A 21,746-nucleotide genomic window follows, 5' to 3' on the forward strand; every position below is an offset into this window, starting at 1 on the left:
CACCTTAGCCCTCCAGCATGTCGTTTCTCCCCTTTCTCATTTTTGGCTTTGTCCATTCGTGCTTTCAAAAAGGCCAAAATAATTTTCAGAAACGACCTCTGAAACAGACTTTATCTTCAGGATGTGGCTACAGGTGTAACTGAGGCCTCTCACTGTGATTGACAGCCTCAACTCTGACCATGATATGAGATACAGGTCTGCAGTCTCAGACAGTGAAGAATTTCTGACGCCTAAGCTGGCCTGATACCAGTTGGCACTCACCTCGTGTGTGTGTGTGTGTGTGTGTGTGTGTGTGTGTGTGTGTGTGTATGTGTGTGTGTATGTGTGTGTATTTTTATGCTCTGTTGCTCAGAAAGAAACTCTCACACCGCAACCATCATCTTCTGCCGCATGAATCATTGCTGTAGCTCTGGAGGTCAGACCGTGCCATGGCTTTCCATTTTTCCATCTGGGGTTTTAAACGTGTCAGGACTGCAGGGCTGATCCAAGTAGAGGATGAAGGTAGTCACGTCAGGGCTTTTCAAAGATAGATCTGGAGATGTCTGGTTATGTACAATTCAAGCTAGTAGACTGAATATAATATTATGAACAAACAGGAGACTTACTAGAATTTATACATTTCTTTGTCCGTAAGTTGTGAAGTCCGACACATTCAAGAGCACAAATTCATAAGCAGGAATAAATGCCAAACACAAGCAAGTATATCAAATAATTCATTTATTATTTTTTAAAGCACAAGGTTCAAATCAATAGACTTTACCTGCTTATCCTCTCTGCAGGTAATAGGAATCATATCCGCGAGTCAGGATGGATGACCCCCTGGTTTGGTTTGTCTGTTTTGAATGACACTGGTGCTGGTGTGTATGCTGACGTATTGCTGCCCTTCAGGGAAGGCAGTAGGTTGTATAGTTATCTCCTGATTGGGCAAAATCACTACCCTGAAACCACACAACCTACTACCTCACCCCGTTCGAACATCAGAAAGGTTGCCACGCTTGGGTTCAAATGTACTCAGGGGCATCCTGAGTGTGTTATACAAAACCTTTTTTAAATGCATCTGCTTACATAGTGACCTTTTGAAAAACAGCATACTAAACATTTGCAATTCACTGTGACAGACAAAACTCAGCATGCATGAAGCTACAGATACAGCTTAGCTAAAGCTAACAGCTGGTGCCATATGCAGGAAGTAAATCTACATTATATCATTCAACAGGAAATTTTTTACCTTGTTTTGATAACCAGACACTGAAATAAAAATGTTACAAAGCAGGAATAAAAGCTAAAAAATATGAATCGAATGAGAAGACAGTAGAAGATAAAGATGTATAGTTATAGTTGTGCAAGGAGAAGCAGCCTGACACAAAAGTGCACATTAAAAAACATTTCTATGGACCTTTAAGTCCCCAAATTCAACAACCTACTTTAATTAAATGTTACAAATCATTAATTTTCTTGGCACTCTGCAGGTAATGCCAATTTCAGTGTTGATCCAGCTCCAAAAGCTCCAACAAAAGCATCTGATGACATTACAGCCACTTCAGGAAAGACAGTAAGTTGTATAGTTATCTGACAGGAAGGGTATGACCCAAAAACTATACAACCTACTACCTCACCCCAAAGGACAGTCTTCAAAAACAAAAGTCTTCTCAGGTCTCCATTCAGCCAGGTAATCCGCTTTGACACACCTCAGTGAATACAAAACAGAAGTTATGATTCACAGAAACACAAATACACACGCCACCCTCCTCTGGGACGCCTCAGCGGTGTGACGGGACATGTTGTGTTCTGAACACAATGAGACAGAAGGGTCAGTAGGTTCATGGCTCGAGGTTAGGAGGAACTCAAATGATCCAATAAGGCAAATGTGTCCCAAACAAATAGTTCAGCCAAGACATTTCCATATTCAAATATGACCTGTATGCAACTCAGAGGGTACTGTGACATCCATAAGGAGGATTGAATAGAAATCATCGAATCTTGAAATCAATGCTGTTTCAACGTATACATTTCTCTATGCACTTCATATGAGCTACATTAAACTGACAAGTCTGGAAATATATTTATATTTCAAGATATTACAGCAGTAAAATAAGGTTCTTAATGAAACAGTTACGCTGAAGTTAGCAGAGCTAGCACCACCAGCCTGTGATCACTCCTGTGCCCATTGATTGTTCATATGCCAGACTACCCTGACACAGCCATCACTTCTATTTTTTATAGATCAAAATATCAACAAACTGTGCTGCTTCAGGATATCATCTGTTTTTTTACTTGATAGTTAGCATAGTATTTTGGCAGTAGCATTAACAGGTGCTACAGTCCCTATAGCTAGTGGCAGGTGGCTGCACTTACTCTTCAGAAATCACTTATGAAACTAGCGTATTTGCCCTGTTATAATAATGAAAGTATTAATCATTTGTTTAAAAAAAATCAGTATTATTATCATTATTACAACCAAACAACTCTAATGCCGACAGAGGGTGACAGCATTTAACTGTTTGGTCGACTAAATGAGCTCACTCCAAGGTCCCTCTATGCTTTGCAGTTTTTCTCACTGTATTGTTTGTGTGCTTCAGAGGAGTGTTGACATCAGTGACCTGTGTTGACAGTGGGTGAACTCAAGCGGGCTCATATCCTGGTTCACATGTGTGTAGCAGAGGTGATGCAGCTGTTGCTGCTGATGTTAATGTTTCTCACCTGCTCTGAAAACACACAGCAGAGGAGGTGGGTGAGGAGGTCTTTTGGTTCCTTCCTTTGGGGTCTCAGCAGAATGTCCAATTGTGTCCTCTGGAAATGTCAAAGTCAGAGAAAATCTGCAAATAAACACCAACAGACTTTTTGTGAGATTATTAGGAATACTTACAAGTGTTTTTTATTCCTAAAAAGACGAAATATTATCACTGCACGCGGTCACAGTCTGCTTATCAGAAGTTCTGAACTACTCATACTGCTCCATGAGAAACCCACACCATCCTGGATGTTTACTGTCACACTATCTCCTGAACAGTCATACCAGGGGAATCTTGGGCAGCACGTAGCCATATAGTAACATTATTCCATCTGCAAATGCACAAATGTACAGCACAATACAGAACGGTATGTCTTGAGCTGAGGGGCCCCATTGTGTCTGCTCAGTGGTGAGTCTGAGGCTCTTTGCATTATTCAACACTGCCGTACTTACACCACAGTAATGGATGAGTGGATTGTAAGTATGCACGAGCACACACACATACACACACACACACACACACACACACACACACACACACACACACACACACACACACACACACACACACACACACACACACACACACACACACACCAAACGCACTCCACTCTTACAGGGTAATAGACAAACAGAAAGAATTACGGATATTTTGCCAAAAAGAAAGGTACAGTATGGTAACCAAAAGTGCACACATGTTTAACACACACACACACATATTCTATAGTGAGAGAAAGAAACTACAAGCGCTGCACTAAGAGCCAAGTGTGAACAGATTTAATTAACTTGTAATAGCTTTCAGTTAAAGCTAATCATGTGTGAAAAACTAATTTACTATTCACATTTTGAAATTGGATGAAGGCTATGTATAACTGCAGAAAACATCAACTCGATTTTGAGATGCACATTTTTTCATCCTCATCAAGCCTAATGTGTCTTGGTTTCATGACTACATGGACACAATCTGCACTGTACAGGGAAACCCACAGTTTATATCTCTGTCTATTCACACTGTGCAGCCCTGCAAAAGCGCTTAGCAACATGGGCTCCAGACTTCATAAGGTAAGGTCAAGGCATGCTGTCCTCTCAGCCTGCTGACTGGACATACTTCAATCTAATATAGTAGATGGCTCTGGGGTCCTGACCAGCAGAGAGCATAGCCAGGAGAGCTATTGCTTTCAAGTGAAGCCAACTGCTATCATCCAGTGACAGGGAAGTATTCACACTCGCACCCACACACATGCACTGCAGAGGACCAGTATGCACCACAAGCGCACACACAAAGACATGAACCCTTTTGCACTCTTGTTTAGGGCTCTTTATGCAGTTATGTAACACAACCTGAAAACCCTCATCTACCAACGGCTCATCCACCTAAAAATCTCAGCCTTCTTAAAATTGTGCAGACTCAGCAAGCACTTGAAAGAACAGCGTCTGTAACTGATACACTGCTCAGCCTTGCACCTCCATTAGCTGTTTAGAAGGGCTCAGGGTGCAAAGTCCTACTTTCTGCACCTCGTCGTCTCATCCTGTCACGCTCACACTGTGGGAAATACACTCACGAACTCACAAACAAACACATACACCCACACAGTCTCAAATGCAACACACATCTGCAAATATTTTCCCACACAAACATAGAAAAATACCCTTCAGGGGGAAAAGCAAAACATGAAATTCATTTACCTCATCACATTTTCACAGCAAAGGCACACACTGCTTAAAGAGCCACTTTAATTCAATCACACTTTAGTCTAAGTGCTACAGAGCCATCAATCAATACTGAAGCTGACTCGCACTGATAGTAAGATGGAGTGGAGTGCTGTAACCTTGTAACAGGATCTTTAGTTTGTGGTGGTCTGTGGTCACTCAGGGCTGCAGAATATTCAGGAAGACAGATATTCACACAGTATGCATCTACAAGAAATCTGGATTTATTCTCTTGTATAAATAAAAAAAATATTGTATTTTATTTCTGTTTTTTTATAGTTGTGAATTTTTAGCGGGGCTGTCAAATGATTAGTTTGTCTAATCACATTAACTTCTGAATTTTAATTTATCACAATTAATCATGTTGTAAGTCATATGTTTAAAATTCTGTTATTTTGCAGGTTTTTTTCCAAGTCAAAGCAATCCTAACCGATAAAAATTGTTCTAGATTTGCAATGAGAAATGTACTTTATGATATCGACTTTTGGATTCATGATACAGAAAAGTGTTGCACTTAGGCATGGTCAGAAATCATTACTTAGAAATCTTCAACTAATTTATCTGATAAACACATTTTGCTCTAAGGCAAATGAGTGCAAGGTCTAATCACAGTCAGAAGGGTTTGCAGTTTTATTACTCACTGATATTCAGAGATACCCCGTTAATGCCGCTACATAATAAGGAATATGTCTGGTCCCAACATGACAACCTCCTGACCAATGTCTTCCACAATGTTTGCCAACCTGTTGTCAGTTTCCGCCTTATGGCCAGTGCTATATAACTTCATTAGTTTGGTTTTATTCACAGGTCTCTTCTGATTAGCACATTTTAAAGGTCACTCTAATAATGTTGCTGCCCATTGGCATCAGTCAGATTACCTACACCTGTATGCTGAGCTCACAGGTAAAACATAAAGCACTTGTTTTAATTCTGTTCGACTCAAAGTGCATCTTTACTTTTCTGTCCATTTTTTTTATAGTGGCGCCACTATTTCCAACACTGCAGCAGCAGGAAGCATGAAGATGCTGCAGCAGCTGAATAATGGGGTGTTGTAAGAACTAAAAAAAGCATGTGATTAAAAAATAAATGCGGACCTTGACTTTATCCCCATAAACACTTTAACAATGACAGCCCATGTTTTTACACATAGTATATTCAGTTTTATTACAGTTTTAAAAGGCGATTACTGCAAACAGTTAAAAAGTAAAGCCACAGTGTGCAGCCAGGGCTTTTCAGACACAGGACAGGGCTTTAGTTAAAACAAATGTGTGTGTAGCGGTGGTTTTATAGAAATTCTGAGTGTGGAAATGTTCAAATACACACTAATATTGAAATCAATTACTTAAACAAGTGATTTTAACAAGTTGAACATTTCTTAAAATATCATTTTTTGACATTATTTAAAGTTTGTTGTGGTAAAATGTGTATCTTTCTCCATGCACACCAATATTTTAAGGGAACTGTATGGAAATGGTACCAAAACCAAGGTTTCAAACTGGCAGTGATGCAAGAACATTGAAGTGGCAACCAGTGCCGAGGCTGTGTGTTCACTCTACAGCTCTTTAAGCACTTAGCCTTTGGTCATGATATAAAATACCAGAAAAGTACAGCAGCATTGTGCATGATTTGAATATGTATCAATGAACAGTGAAAGAGCACTCCTGTTGGCTCCCATATGTGGCTGACCTTTATCAGGAATGGTCTGGATTAATTTGACAACTCTGTGCATTCCTCTCTTGCCTGTATACAGCGATATGTCGGCCTGTTACAACCAGTGTTTTCTGTGCAGACTGGAGGGATCTAGATAGACACGATGGAGCATTTATAAAAGAAGGATGCCCCCCCAACTGCCGCCTCTGGGTAGCACAGCAGGCATGACCCATCTATTTATACCAGAGCCAGGGGGGAGGCAGCAGCAAGAGCGGAGTGAGGGGAGAGCAGAGGCAGCATGGGCAGGTCTTGTTACACATGCCAGGGGGGACGGCTGGGGCAAGCCGCTGGGGGATTCTGCTCAAAGTCAGACAGGCTGACCTCCCCGTCACCTTTGCAGGAGGCAGATACTGAGCTCACAGACCTAGTGCAGAAGAGTACAGCAAGGTGTATGAACGTACAGTACAGTATGTGCCTCTTTGGGTTGAAGCATGTGGAGCTACAGGTAGTGCATGAGTACCGTATGCATTTGTTTATGTGGAGAATACATGTGAGATGGAGTGCGTTGCACGATCTCCTGTGTATAATATGTGCGTCTGCCTGTCAGCCTGTGAGATGAACAGGCCCCACCAACCCCTCCCCTGCATCCCCCAGCAGAACCATAAACATGCCAGGTGAAGCGGGCTACATTAGGCAGAGTGAGTCGATCCCAGTGTAGCCCCCCCGCCCCGCCTCGGCCCCATCCTTAGAGGTAAAAAACGACCCCAATCATTGTAATGACAGGGCACACAGCAGGGGTCCCTCAGACCACTCAGGCCAACCTCACCAGCTGCTTCTCATCTCTCACACGCAGTATACAGTCACTGTACACTGACAGACATACATACACAGGCATGGTAACACTGCAGGATGCACAGCAGGGTGCACAACAAGATTCAGGCCCAAGGGAAAGTCTACGCAGGAACTGCTTCAAGACACCATAAACCTGATGCACTCTCACAGTTTAGACCTTTAGGTTTTTTTTGTAAGCAGAAAAGAAACTGATTAAGCAGTGACATAAAGATCAACTACAACAACTCCAGGACTATACAAATAACTCGGGTAAGTTTAAAATATTCCATTAAACTTAGAGCGCATAGAAAGTTAAAAAATAGATTTTTGTTTCTCTTTTCTTTGTAAAATTTATAATTTGCACTCTAAGGCATCCCACTTAAATCATGAACTCTTTGCACATGTCTGAATGGCATGATGTACAAACAACCACAGGCAGAAAACTATATCTTGATCAGATTTATGCAGATGTATCAGCATACAGCCTGTGGCTTCTGTTTGGCTTTAGGGTTACAGGGTTCCTCGTCAGGAAAAAGATAGGGATCAAACTGATTTTTTTTTTTGCAATAATTAAGGACATACAGCACCACAAAACCACATGGTTAGAAACCACATCTGAAGTTGCTTTGCATAAAAGAGTCAGAAATCCAGTAGAAGGAAAGTTTTTTTTGTTAACCACCTTTATCAGAGTGTATCATGATATTTATTTTACCCACTATGTAAGGGTAAACCTTATACTATGTGTAAATAAATGTCTACTTTTGGTCTAAGTCTCAATGGATGCTAATGAAACGTGTATTGCCACGTAGCTGCTGGTGACCTGTACGGCCCCTGTCTATTAAGAGAAGTCCACAGTCCTGACACGTCTGCATGCCCAGTTCTGCTCTGGCCTGCCTGCAGGGCCCCTTTCAGCTTGGGCAGTGCCCCATCGTTCTGCATCTGTCGCCAGCTATATTTAGAGGGTGGGACAAATACCTTTCTGCCTGGATATGAACTTCAGCTGACAGACAGAGGGCCGAGCAAAGCAGACAGGGATCTGTACAGTTTGTAACCTTGAAGAGCTTGTTTCCCCCAGGCTACAGCTGGCTGTAGTCACACTCACTACAGTGGTTAGCATTTACAGCTGACAGCTAAGGCAGTAAATACAGCAGAGCTAGCATTAAAGAGCTTGAATTTGCAGCTGGTATTACCGCTGGTGCCTATAGTTCCAGGACTACTGCCAACATGAAGAAAATACAGTCAAGTCCTCTGATAAAGACATTTAATACTTCTCCTTCTGTGATTTATAGAATAATTATAAGTCATTTTGTTGATTTAAGCCCTCTTCAAACGGCCCGACATTTCTGCCTATAAGAATGAATGTGTGGCATTGCCAGCGAGGCAGTGTGTGATATGTGACCATGTTGCAGGGCCATCTGCTCTATATAACCATAAACAAACGCAGGCAGGCCAGCTTCGCAGTATCACTTCCAAGAGGTCTAGGCCAGGGGAATGTATTCATGCTCTGGTCTCTGGGTAGATGCTGTAGAGATATGCCCCAGAAAGAAGCTACAGTTATGCAATAGCATTCATAATTCATTCCACAAACACAATATGGAGGCCGCTCTGTCCTGTATGCAAACACATGGCCAGATTAAGGAGCGGGGAGCCAAAGGGGACAGAGTGCATTCTGGACGGTTAGTGAAGCCGCTGACTGCCTGTCTGCGCGTCTCAATGAGAGCTTGTCTGTGACAGGCCTAAATAGGCCAGGTCTGCCTGCTGGAGGGACCTCTGCTATATTTTGCACCTAGAGTCTAAATCGGTGACATGCTAGCGGAGATACACCCACATTTTTACTCATAATCTGTTTCACCATTTGTTTGCCTTACACCAAGATATACACTCATGTGCTGCATCACAAAATACAGACTTTTTAAAATTCTGTCATGGTGTTTGGGCGAAGTGAACATTTCTATTTTACTGTGTACAATGTGTCTCTTACTTCTCAACTTGCATGTAAGATATTCTCATTTGACTTAATTTGCAGAAAATGACAAGTGCTTCAAAAAAGCCTTGATTAACATTAAAATATGTTCATTACATTCAAAACAGTAGAAAAAAAGCTAGGAATAGAATTGCTCCTATGCACAAAAGATAGCTATCCATCAAAGATACAGAGAGGTTTCTAGAGCTTTATTTACCCATTATTTAACAATTTACAAATTCATCCACATTTAAAATATACACATGTTCAGACTCATTTGTGTCTGTGACAGCTGTGGTGCTTTAATGAGCTTAATTCAGCAACAAGGTGGGAAAAGGCAACTTTAAACAAGCAAATAAATAAATAAATAAGTGAGTAAAGTGTATGTTTAGTGGACTAAATAATTTAATGCTAACCTTGCTAGTTGCCATAAGAATTATTTGTTGGTCATATGCTGTGTCTCAACTGTAGTGCAGCCTCCTGCCACTAGCTGGGGCTGTACCTGTTGTTAATGGCTACTGCTATAATGCTTTACAACCCTTAAGTGAGCAAGCACAGACAACACGCGGCATCTGGTAGCGCAGTGGACGTAAACCTGCTCAAAGGAATGAAGGCTTGTGGTGCTAGCTCTGCTAATATTGGCCAATCTTGCTAAACCAATAACAACATTATTTATCCAAACCAAAGACTGTATAAAACATGGACGAAGCGTCCGCGAGGTAACCAGTCTGTTCCTGAAACCGTGAAATAAAGCCAATCCGCAGACGCAGCCACATTTGTTATGACGCCAACAGTTTTTCTTCAAGCACCTACAGGACGCCTGGCAGTCAAATGACCTGAGCTGTGCCTCTGATTAGAAAATCAAAGGATCCTAATAACTTCTAAACCGCAGGGATGGAAAAAAATTCACTCACCTTACAGTGTGTGCCGATAGTGAAATCAGCATTTTAGACCCAAGCCATTTTTGAACCTGGCTGTAAATATGCTTTCTAATGCTGTAAACGTCTGTTTTTATGGCTGAGTGTGTACATTACTTCTGGTCTTTCTGCAGCCAGCCTCAAGTGGGTTCTTGACGAACAGCGACTTTTAGCACTTCGGCACAGGCTTCATTTTTACTGACCGGTTGTTGCCTCTTAATCCAAAGACTCAAATTTATTTTACAACACATTAACACAAGAATTAACAACTAAGACATAAGTGTAGTGGACTAAATGACACGGCATAACCCTGATGTCATCAGAATTAATGGCTAGATCAAGTACGACGTTTTTTGACCAGGTGCTTACTTTTAATATTGTTTGAACGCTTGAAAAATTAGTCTTTTTAAACGTCATGAAATGAATATTACAATAGTAATTATAGTCTTATTCCCTAAACTGTCAAAGCGAAGGATTACTGAAAATTTGAGTGAAACCAAAAGATAGCTTGCTGCTAATCAAAAGAAAAAAAACAAAGTAAACCTGCTAAATAAATTTTATTATAATAAGTGACTCAGTTTTAGCATCAAGAATGTTTGATTTTATGGTCTTTTGGGTATGTTTAACATAAACACGCACTTGCATAATTACATGTTGACTACACTGACTCATCTCACTTCTACAAACACTGGCAGAGAATTACTGTGCAACAGATGAATATTGGGTTATAAAACCTAAATAGTTCCAAAGTCAACCAACATTCTTCATTAAGTAAGTGTAATCCTATGGCAGTGAAGGTCAAATGACGTCAACCTGCCTTACATTAATCTTATGTAACTGTGCCAAAACTACGGAGGATTACTTTATGACTTTTCTGGAAAAGTTTAGCTGATCAAGAGTAAAAAGCAGCAGCAGCAGACACCTACTTGAAGCTGGATATATAATATCTGCGGTCTTGGGATCAGATGAGAGCAGGATTTTAATAACATCTGCACATGTAATCAAATGCCTGGCACATACTGGATTCCAGAGCGGCAGCAGGCGGCTTGCTACAGTAGCTGGAGGTTGTAGGGTGGGGCCTGGGGTTACTGAGTGCATATGATTCAGGCACAGTTGGGGCTCAGGCTACAGCTAACAGAGTGCTGTGGTTAGGGCGGAGACAGGTACATGAGCAGATGTTGAAGTTTTACCCCTGTTACTCTGGTTCTGGAGTGCTATAAGTGGGCAGGTTGGGTTGCAGTGGGGAGGGGACTGTGGGTGGTGGTGTGGAGGGAAAAGGGAGGGCTGTTGGAGGGTGGAAGGGGGTCATGCAGCTGTGGGCTCTTCCAGCACATTTGCCCTGGTAGAAAAGGAACAGTTTATGGCATCCCCGCATGGTCAGCCCTTTGAGGAGGAGAGCTCGGAGGCTCGAGAGGGGAGGCTGTAGTCAGTCGGCAACAATTAAAAACATCTCTCCATCAGGAATACAAAGTTTTCTATTATCAGCTCATCATTTTCTCCAATGCCCTCTAATTTTCTCCTGAACCCAGCACCCAGTCTCGCCCACTTCTCCTCTCCCACCGTCCCTCTCATCTTGCTACCTGCCTACTCTGGCACCAATACACAAAATGGCGGCGGGGAGCGGGGAGCTGGAAGGCAAAGAGAGGAAGCCATTTTCTCAGCGATCCAGGCCCGACACAGACAAAGTCAAGACTCCTTTCGCCTGGTGGATGGCTGAGATTGCACCCGGACAGTTTGCTTTAAACTGTGCATGGTTTTTGTTTGCACTTACAAGCCATTGGGAGCGCTAAGCTTTTCTAGTGGGATAGAGACACAATGAGCAGCCATTATAGTTTAATCTAATGATGCACGTTCACATTATAATGAGCCTCAGAAAGAAGGGGAAATAGAATTGGAAGGAGTGCTTCAATGCAATGTGTACAACAAATGTTGCTGCAAGTTATGCAGAATCTAATTACAGACTTCATCTCATTAGTGTGACCACATTACATTACAATGTTAAATAACATATTCAATTTATAATACTCTGTGGTACTCACAATGCAGCTGTAATCACTGGTGTGTTCGTCTGTCTGTGATTTCACTTGTTGGTTGTGGCTGTGGCAGAAGTCAACCCATCTCACTGCCTGCAAGAAACAGAAACAGAGTGAGAACTGAGACATTTCACGGCGAGAGAAAATAGGAAAACAATAGAGAAAGCAGAAACAGAGAGGATGATCAGCTGCAGAAGCAGCGGCAGAGGTCTGCAGGGTCTCCGCTCTGTTGCCTGTTTGCTAATAGGCTCGCCCTGGTCTTGCCTGGCCAGGGAAACTCATTAGTGCAACATGTAACACACCGCACCCTCTCCTACCAAGTGCAGCAGCCAACTCACACTGCCGCATGCTAGCCATGGAACCAACAACACACGAGGCCTTGGCCCTTGCACCCACGCGCTGCATATCGTGCACACAAACTTGAGCACGCTGAAAGGCTGCAGTGTCATGTGCGTGGGCGACGTAGCGCCAATGCACATGCAGAGCAGTATGTTTGCATTCACACATGTAGGGGGCTGTGCTGTGTTAATGTACAAGGCAGCTTTTGACACCTGCCCTTGTTCCCCTGTGCTTATGTGGGCGTGCGCGGCAAGGATCACCGCGTTTGGGTGAAATAAAATGAAATCAGAGGTAGTTAGCTATCGATTGCAGAAAGATAAAGAAGGCGATAGTGATTACGGGAGGAGGGCGTTTGTCCTCAAGCAGACCAAGAAGGACACAGCCAATTACAGGGCTTCACTCCATGTGGCGGTGGCTGATGAAGGGTGATAATTCTGTACAAGGACGCTAATTGCAGTGCAGGACACGGCTTTGGAGGGGAAGGGTCTTTTATATATTGTTTCTAACGTTAGTAATTACAGCACAGAGACTTGGAGCGCAGCCAGCACATGTTTATGGGCTCATGAGTAACCCAACTCCTCCAGCCCGTGGAGGGAGATTCATGTCCGAGCTCTGCACTCAGCGTGTGAGTGTGTGTGTGTTGATGACTCATGCAGCCTGGGCGAGAGTGCAGAGGGGACAGTATAGAGTATTTCAGTATGTACCACAGGAAAAAGCTGCTAATATTATGCACTGTTAGTGTACTGTATTATTCAACATTCATGCATTACATACAGTGCACAACTGTTGCAAAATAGTTTTTTTTTAACTTGACTTTTAATGTGCTCTGTTGGATTATAACTGGTGTTTTCTTTTGCATCTGATTTTTTTGGCTACTCTTCTATCACACAACAGTTAAACAGGAAACTCAAAACTTTATACAAGATTACACATTAAGAGCAGAACTGCACTTGTATAATCTGCTGTCAAATCAGTGAACAAAAAACATAGGTGGTGATATATCGAAACCACAGAGGATATTTAATTTTTCCGTACTGAAACAAGAAACCCAAAGACATCTCTCAGCCAATGTGTCACCAAACGTATCCAGATTATTTCAGCTCCACACAGAAAACTAGTGAGAGGGGAGCGGGGTTAGGTATTTTGGTACTGTACAGTATTTTGATAATAGAGGAGTTGCAGGCGAGGCCTTTTCAACACTTCCAACTTTGACTCTGAGTGGAACAAACCTGCTGATCCTGCAGTTTTTCTATGACTAAATTGCTTTGGCGACAGCAGAGGCCAAAAAGTGAAGAGAAATATATGAGTGTTGGAAAAGAAAAGTTGAGTGGGCGCAGCTCCTCAGCGTTATCTGGAGTATCGCTTTGCCTGGCAGGTACATAAAACAAGTATCTATACGGATGATTGTGCAGAGAAACACTCACACGAATGCTGCAGAACAGAGACAACTGAGCCCTAGGAAAACATTAAGTGCTTAAAATGAAAAAAAAAATTGTAACTTTAGTCTGAATTATTCTGAGAATTTACCTGATTGTGGCGGCAACACTTCTCTTCACTAACACTTTTTTTTTTTTTTTTTACATATAGGACAAATGTACAGTGAAATCTAAAAAAGCACCTTGACCCATCAACCAGATGAAAGTCACAAAGATTTTTTTCAGGTTGCATTTCGAAAAGAAGGGGGAGAAAAGTCTACATCATCTGTCACCCCTGAAATTCTCCCCATCCAGAATTATGTCATTACGCCTGTGCTGGGCGTCTCTGTGGAATCGCTGTGGTTTCAGGGATAAATCACATGTGACGCTCCCAGCTGACGTCCTGATTAATACTGGGGGACTAAAATGGCCCCCGATCTGATTCTGAGCAGTGGACAGGGATAGAGGAATAATGGCTTCCATGTATAGACAGAGAAGTGAGGCAAAGCAGGTTCAGAGGCTGTGCTGTGTGTGTTTGTGTGTGTGTAATGAGTATGTAATTATTTTGTTTAGTGAGCCTTGAAATGTTCGCTTTTGTGCAATAATTTTGCCACTGGATTCACAACAAAAAACCCAAACAATGTACAGGATGTTTGTGTCTGAGTGTGTTTGCATATTTGGGTCTCGGCCTTTTGTCCAGCCCCTCTTCGCTCTTTTCAGGCCTGGCCTACTTCCTACTGTACCTTACTGTACTGTACTGTAGAGCCAATGCTGTATGAGAGCGGCACAGCCTGTAGTGGCCACTGTGGATCCACTCATCTGCTCCTCTGCACTCAGAGTACAGGAGGGCAAAGAGGGGGCCTGCTAAGATTCTGCCTTGGAGACCTGTAGGTTGACGTTTACCTCGAAGGAGGTTTGGACAGCTTATTCCACACTCTGTGAAGTGTTAAATAAAAGCCTGAAGCAGACAGGACTGTTGCTGATGTATGTTGTGAGAAATCTATGCAATTTTATCACAGGGTGGGCCCCTTTGCATGTGCCAGGCTCACAAAGTGGGAAATTTCAATCCAACTCCATTTACACAAGCAGGGACCTGCTTCACTGTGTATCACTACACACCACCAATACAGACTTTTTCTGATAGAAATGATAAAACAGAAAATTTGATTTCCAAGCACCCTCAGAAAAAAAGTTTTTATGCATGTAATTCAATTATGAAATTGAAGAACGTGTGGACAATGCGTCTCTATTTTTCAGTCAGTAGGAGTGTTTTACAATGACTGAGAAACTACAAAATTTTTTTTACTTTGATGGCCTTGCAAATGCAGTTTTACTCACTATACCATTTTACCATTTACAGTTTTATTTATCCAAGTTTGAGTAAATGTAATAAGATGCACTTTACTGAGCTAAAATAAACTGAATGAATAATTCTCTGCTCAGGAAAACACAAAAAGTTAAATCTTAAAACGCAATCACAGCCTTGTTTTATAAGCAGCAATACCATTCTTTTTCCCGATCAGAAAAAGTAAATTTCTTTGACTGTAAAATTCATCAAAACATTTAAATTTATATAAATTTTACTTACAGTGACTCAACACACCAAAAATTAAACGACAAAGTATTAATAAGGACATGAAAAGCTCCTTCAGGGCTACACACATGCAACCACACTGCACTGTACGTCAATCCAAACCCTAAGTGTGACAGTTCTTTGGAGAGCTCAAACACAAAAAGGCAATATTCACCATGCTGGACCTCTTATTGTTCTCCAAAATTCACACCGAGAAAATCTTAGCTGCAAAAATGAAAAAGCCGTGGTTACTATGGTAGAAAACTATATTTGCAGCCACTCCTCACTTGGCCCCCATTCACCACTCCAATCTGGATTTCATATTAGCCAGGAGGAAATTGGATGGAATTCACAACATCACAGCGAGCTCATAAATGAAAGAAAATCACATAATCTTAAATACCGATTTATCCACTTAACAAATGAAGCAGTGTATTGGTGGCTTATTGCTGTGTTGTATTGCTGAGTGACTCAGTGCACTGGTAAGAATACACTGAGCACTGGCACATGACCTAAACCACACACTCACACTTCAAACGTCTCAGACAGAATTACTCAGATCTGCAGACATACAGAAGTCTACACAGTTAATACACCACATATGACCTTTTCAATCCAACACAGTAAAAAAATGTGAAAAACTTATAGTATTAGTTACAAGATAAAACTATGAAACAAAAAAAGGGTTTGATAATTTTCTGCTATGATAAATCACTGAACGTTGACTTTCCGCACCAAAACACATTTTCATAGAAATAAAATGATTCAAAACAAACAATCACGAAAACTTTTGGCCTGATGATACAAATTTTTAGAAAGTGCAGGATAGAGGCCACGTTTACACATATCTCATAGACTGATCAAATAATACTTAAAAAATGTGAATTGTGTTTTGAAGTTTAAAATGGGTATATATTATATGATAAAAAGATAAAAATAGATTTAAAAAAAATTAAAAGTTTATAACGTCTATGAAACTTTTTTGTTTTTTAAATTAACACAGCTTATGTAATCATACATGTTCAAAGGAAAGAAAAATATAAATTTTAAATGTAAAAAGTTTATATTTTTAAAAATATCGTAAGGAATTAAACGAACACGATAAGTAAATGAGCATGAGAGCACACACACACACACACACACACACACACACACACACACACACACACACACACACACACACTATCGTGTGCTGTGTGTTAGGTATTTGTGAGTGTTAATTTAGTTTTGAACTCTTTGGAAATTCACACGCAATACTCGCCATTTTTCTGTACTCTAAAACTTTTTATTTAAATAAACTATTAACTTGTGTCTTGTTAAATATCAAAACATTACGCAAAAGTTTTAGATTTATAAGAATAAATACATGAAGGTACCGTGATACGTCATTTAATCTTCTTTTCATCATATTCACTTAAGAAATACTGAAATATGCCCTTATCAAATACAAATTAAACTTTGCTTGACTGACATGAATCTGTTATGGAATCAAAAAGAAGGATTTTTTTAATTTACTTATAATGTAACACAGTTACAGTAATAGGTAGCAGGGCGTTTTTTTCTTAAAAACATATTATCACATCTCTTGTTTAGTTTTTTTTTTTAAATACATCTACATGCACGAAAAAGTTATAAAGTGATCTAACTATTAAAATTTTCTTCTTTCTTACGGTGTATTATTCGGTGTTCATTTGAAATAAAAAAAATATATAAATCGTAATTTGAAAAAAAAGAAAGAAAAAAGTTCTGGTTCAAGTTCAAAACCAGAGTCAAGGTCGGCATTGGGTAAGTTCAAGTTCAGTGTCTTTTTGTACTGCTCTCTAAGTGTATTCATAAAACACTGCTGCCTCTGCATTCCCAAAAACTGTGAAAATACATTTCATAGGTTTTGAAACACTTACTGATCAGGAAATTTTGAAAAATACACTTTAAATCATTGTAGAGCTTTACTTGAATTAACATTTCAAATACACCATTTCATGGACACACACACACAGACACAGACACAGACACACACACACACACACACACACACACACACACACACACACACACACACACTGAAAAGGAAAAATTTCTATAAAAATATGCTCACCGTTCTTAAAAAATGGTAGATGATAAACAGCATAAAAATTTACTTTTTACATTTTTTCGTCTGAAGAAGTTTGTGTCCATGTTTTCCGCGTTTGTGTGTGTGTGTCCTGAAACTGTCTTTTTTCATGTTAGCTGTTTTAGCTCCAGAAAGGCTAACCAGAGTCTGAGCACACAGATCAGCTCACTGTAGGCTGACCGAGTCCTTTGGTTTTGTTCAGGTACACTTTATCACAGAGAGAAACCCACAGCACCATCTGCCTCTCTACATGCAACCCTCCCCTGGACTCCTGCCACCCACTGCCAACAAGGCCTGAGGGGTGGAGCACTTTGAGACTCTGCCAGCCAAAACCATGTGTCCACTGCTGGTTAGGCACAGCTTATATTCGAATGAATGAACATAATCACCTGTATTGGGGAAAGATCAATCTGAGGCCTGAGTCACCTGGTAGTAGAGAGCTGGCTCTGTGCAGTGAAAAAATAGTCCCTTTCTGAGCTCACCCTGACAAACAGCTGAACACAAGAGCAGATATTAAAGGGTAAAATGAAATTTCCACTCGGGGATCAATAAAGTATGATTCTGATTTCTGAAAAAAAGTAACCAGATATTAAAATGCTCAGCAAATTTTTCAGTACGAAACCTGAAAGCAGTGTCTATCACATCTTATGAAAAGACCTAGTGATGGTAATTTGCCACATTAATACAAAAATCACTGATACAACTGTGACTGATTTCTGTAAGTCAATTATACTAACTACCTGTGCATTATTTAAGAAAATCTCCATATTGTGTTTACACAACATTTCTTTAGCCATCGTGTGTAAACAATTCCTTAAAACTACCGTACTTGATGCATTAAGAAGTTTTCTTTACTTACATTAAAACAAATTAAGTTAAATCCGCACTGATTTTATTCAAAGCAGATCGAGCATCTTCAATAACACTTACATTTACCATGTAAATTATCATTCAGATCCCTGTGCTCTAGGAAAAACAACGATTGATGAAAGAAACCCAAGAAAAAAAAAAGATCAACACAAATATAGAATTTATGTAGGCAAATACCTTGCAAAGACGGCGATGAAGAGTTTCGCGTTTCTTTTCGGTTCCGTCTTTTAAAAATGAATAATAGCCCGGTGATAACGATTAACTAAACGCTCAATTTTAAAGAAATGTTGAGTATTTTGACAGAAATTCTGTCGAAAGGAAAGCTTTCATAAAGCTTAAACAGCTATAACGGTCAGTACACCACGTACTCCCCTTCATACTGCACACTGTAAGCCTGGACCACATCACTCACATGAAATACCTCCACAATCGAGGCCTTCCACTCATCCTCTGATTACCACCAAGCAGGATTATCCACGCTGCAATCAAACCGCTATTAATAACTTTTGCTTTTGCATTACTAAATTACACACAGGTTTGAAAGATGGCTGGGAAAAGTCACAGGAAAGCTGAAAGTTGAAGAAATCGCTATATCGCCCCTGTGTGTGCTGTGTTTCTGAACTATATGCGCATGTACAGTTTTATATTCAGATGTATCAATGCGCAGGCAAAGTGAAAAACTTCAGAACATCAAGTGAATCAAATGTTTAATCGTACGCGGCTGAAAAGCCAAACAATCCAGCCGCGTGTGGGCAAACAAAACGCATATAACATATAACGCCAGATTTTTACTCACCAAATTCAGTGCAAAGATGATAAATGTTTGGTCGGGACCCAGAATTCGCCATCTCTTCCAGCTTGGATCCACATCACTGTTAAGGAGTGGAGGAAGCCACAAGCCCCTGCTCAGAGTTTCATGCAGGACTTAGTGATTTCTCTCCACAGCTGCAACTCGGCCTCAGTCCCAGCCCAGGCTTCAGTCCCAGCCTCAATCTCAGATTCAGACTTTCTCCCTCTCTTTCACTCTGCCTCTGTCTTGCTCGGAGCACTGAGCTCCCAGCTCAGAGCTGCACGGCTCGCCTGCCACCGGCTGCGTCCAGGTCTGCTGAGGCCTGAAACAATGGGAGGCCATGAGGCTGTCTGCAGAGCTCCAGCTCAGCCAGTCAGCGAGTTAACAAGTCTCTCAATGAGGAATGTTATCAAACAGACAAATAGCATGTCTGTTGCATGCAAATGGCACAACCAGTCCAGTCACAGGCTCAGCCAGGCACATGAATAATTCAGAAGTCTATATGCTGCTCTCACACGTTACACCAACACTCTCACAAGATGAAATACCTTCACTAGAATAAGCATGGCAAAGTGTTCAAACCTCTGCCCCAACAACAGAATGAGTCTCATGTATCAGCCTTTAAACTCAGTTTATAATAATCGAACAAAGTGGCCGTGAAGAGACAAAACATGCAAGGATACCGCTGACACTCTGTATCGAAACTGAAATATTGCAAATGACTCATTTCTGTCCTCTTATTGCTTTTTAATGTCTTTTGTTTGCAGTTGGCACCTGTCCCAGAAAGAGCTCCGGATCAGCACACTACTCGGTCCCCTGTTAGGAGAGCCAGTCGGTGTGAAAGACAGAGAACAAGAGAGCGAAAGACCCAGAGACAGAGAGAGAGGGAGGACATGGAGAGGAAATACAAGGAGAGACAGGGAGTAAAGACGAAGGAGGTGCCGCACTTCACGCCAGTTGCTGGCGCTGAAGAAGGACATGTCTTAAAAACACAGATGTGTAAACGCACAGACACTGGACACATTCTCTGCTTGTCATCCGTAGTGGTCATCCGAACCACGAGCCCACCACAAGCAGGTTTCCCGGCAGAAATGGCGCCCCGGCGCTCCAGGTGGAACAAGGCCCATCACATGGCGAAACACCACTTTAAAGAATTTCCATTCAAAAAGCGAAGAGAGAAACAAAATAAAAACTGCTACAACCCATTAGCGGACGAAAATAAAGACGCCGTACGTATTAAAAAAACTAAATAAAAAAGAAAGATTGAAAGAGCGTCAAAATCCAAAGTGATGCAAAAATGTATGCGCCAAAAGTGAGAAAAGGCCCCTAAAAGCAACTTGTTGCCAGGTTTTGCAGAGCTGCTGTGCAGCTAGTTGGAGGCAGAGGGTTAAAATCCAGCTAGTAGTGAGTGAAAAAAAAGCTCCGTCTATGGAAGGGCGGGCTGTGGGGAGGCCCTGACTGTAGAAATAGCAGCAGACTTTTTTTCTTTTTTTTTCCCCTCGCAGAGCTTAAGTCTCCCCCTTGCGTGTGGCTGGAGCAGAAAGAGGGGAGCAAGCGAAACAGGGAGAGAAAAAGAAGTGAGGAAGAGAGAGAGAGAGAGGGAGGGAGAGAGAGAGGGAGGAGAGGAGGAGACAGCGAGCGCACAGTGAAGGGGAGAAATGCTCCGCTGATGATGAAATAGGAGGTGCTGCGGAGCGCGCGAACCAGTCACTTTTTCATCACATGTCCAACACGGCAAGGAACTGTATTTGCACTGGAGACTGGGGGGGTGAGACGGGAGGGAGCGCAGGATGGGTGAGAGACAGAGACACAGAGGAAAACAGAGGGAGAGAGAGAGAGGGAGGGAGTGGGAGGGTGGAAAGCACTGACTGTGGGAGGGGTGGAGGAGGACACAGAAATCCACTCCTCGGGTAGTGCGCAGACGCAGTGCACATACTCACACGCCATACTGGGATACACTCTCCACTACTTCAGCTACTATATCAACTAGTGCACAGAAAAGTGAGGAGGAAAAAAAGAATAGCCAGTCATTCAGAGCAGACTTCCCCGATGAAGGATCCTTGAAATATGCAACACCTCTGAGAGCAGGTTGAATTATTAACCTCGTCTCTTACCGTAGCCGGGCTCTTGTCGCTGCAACAGTCTTGGGAGCACGCTCTGAAAGGAACACACACTCTCAGAGTGCATTAACTCTTTAGCATGCCACAGTGACTAGCATGAATGCACAGAATGGACGGGTTGCACACACAGACACACACACAGACACACACACAGACACACATATACACACACAGGAAAAAGATAAGCGTCCACAGTGTTTATTTCAGTAACGTGGCAGAGAACGCACAGTTGGGACCCTCCTCCTCAGCCCGGCTCTGTCACAAAGCGAGTTGAACGATGCAGCTGAAACCTCGCAGCTATTTTGGCACAGAGTCAAAAGGCTGATAAGCATTTTTGGGTAAGACTTCACTGCTTTTCCTAGAGGAAAAACAGCTGCCACTGCCGGCTAGAGCAAAATCAGAGAATATTCACAGGAAAAACCCACAACATGCAGATACGTCCTGTTGGAGACTGAGCTGATTTCCACGAGCAGTGGGAGAGTTAAGCAGAACGGCTGTTTCCACCATCTTAGATTGTATTGATTATTCTTTGCTTTAACGTCTGTCTCCCTCACACACGCTACCTCTCTTTCTCTCCCTTTCTGTCCCTCCCTCCCCTCTTTCTGCCTCTATTCTGCCACCTTCTCCACTCGCCGATCAGCATTTGGCTTTTTCCATTTGTGGCAGATTACTGTAACGCTATTGTACAACAACT

At 41.7% G+C, this 21,746-nt stretch overlaps 1 long non-coding RNA gene across 1 annotated transcript; it reads right to left on the reverse strand.

The window, feature by feature from the left end:
* Window positions 1–720: 720 nt before the first annotated feature.
* On the reverse strand, window positions 721–20,600 carry LOC141796602 (uncharacterized). Its single transcript, XR_012598896.1, has 3 exons — window positions 18,939–20,600; window positions 11,842–11,928; window positions 721–2,816 (listed from the first exon to the last, which is right to left on the reverse strand). It is a non-coding gene; the product is annotated as an uncharacterized LOC141796602 (long non-coding RNA).
* Window positions 20,601–21,746: the final 1,146 nt, after the last annotated feature.

The sequence above is a fragment of the Halichoeres trimaculatus genome, unplaced genomic scaffold (genome assembly GCF_033239565.1).
Source record: "Halichoeres trimaculatus isolate MK-OKI-2021-1 unplaced genomic scaffold, fHalTri1.1 fHalTri1_scaffold_10, whole genome shotgun sequence".
In the NCBI taxonomy this organism is placed as follows: domain Eukaryota; kingdom Metazoa; phylum Chordata; class Actinopteri; order Labriformes; family Labridae; genus Halichoeres; species Halichoeres trimaculatus.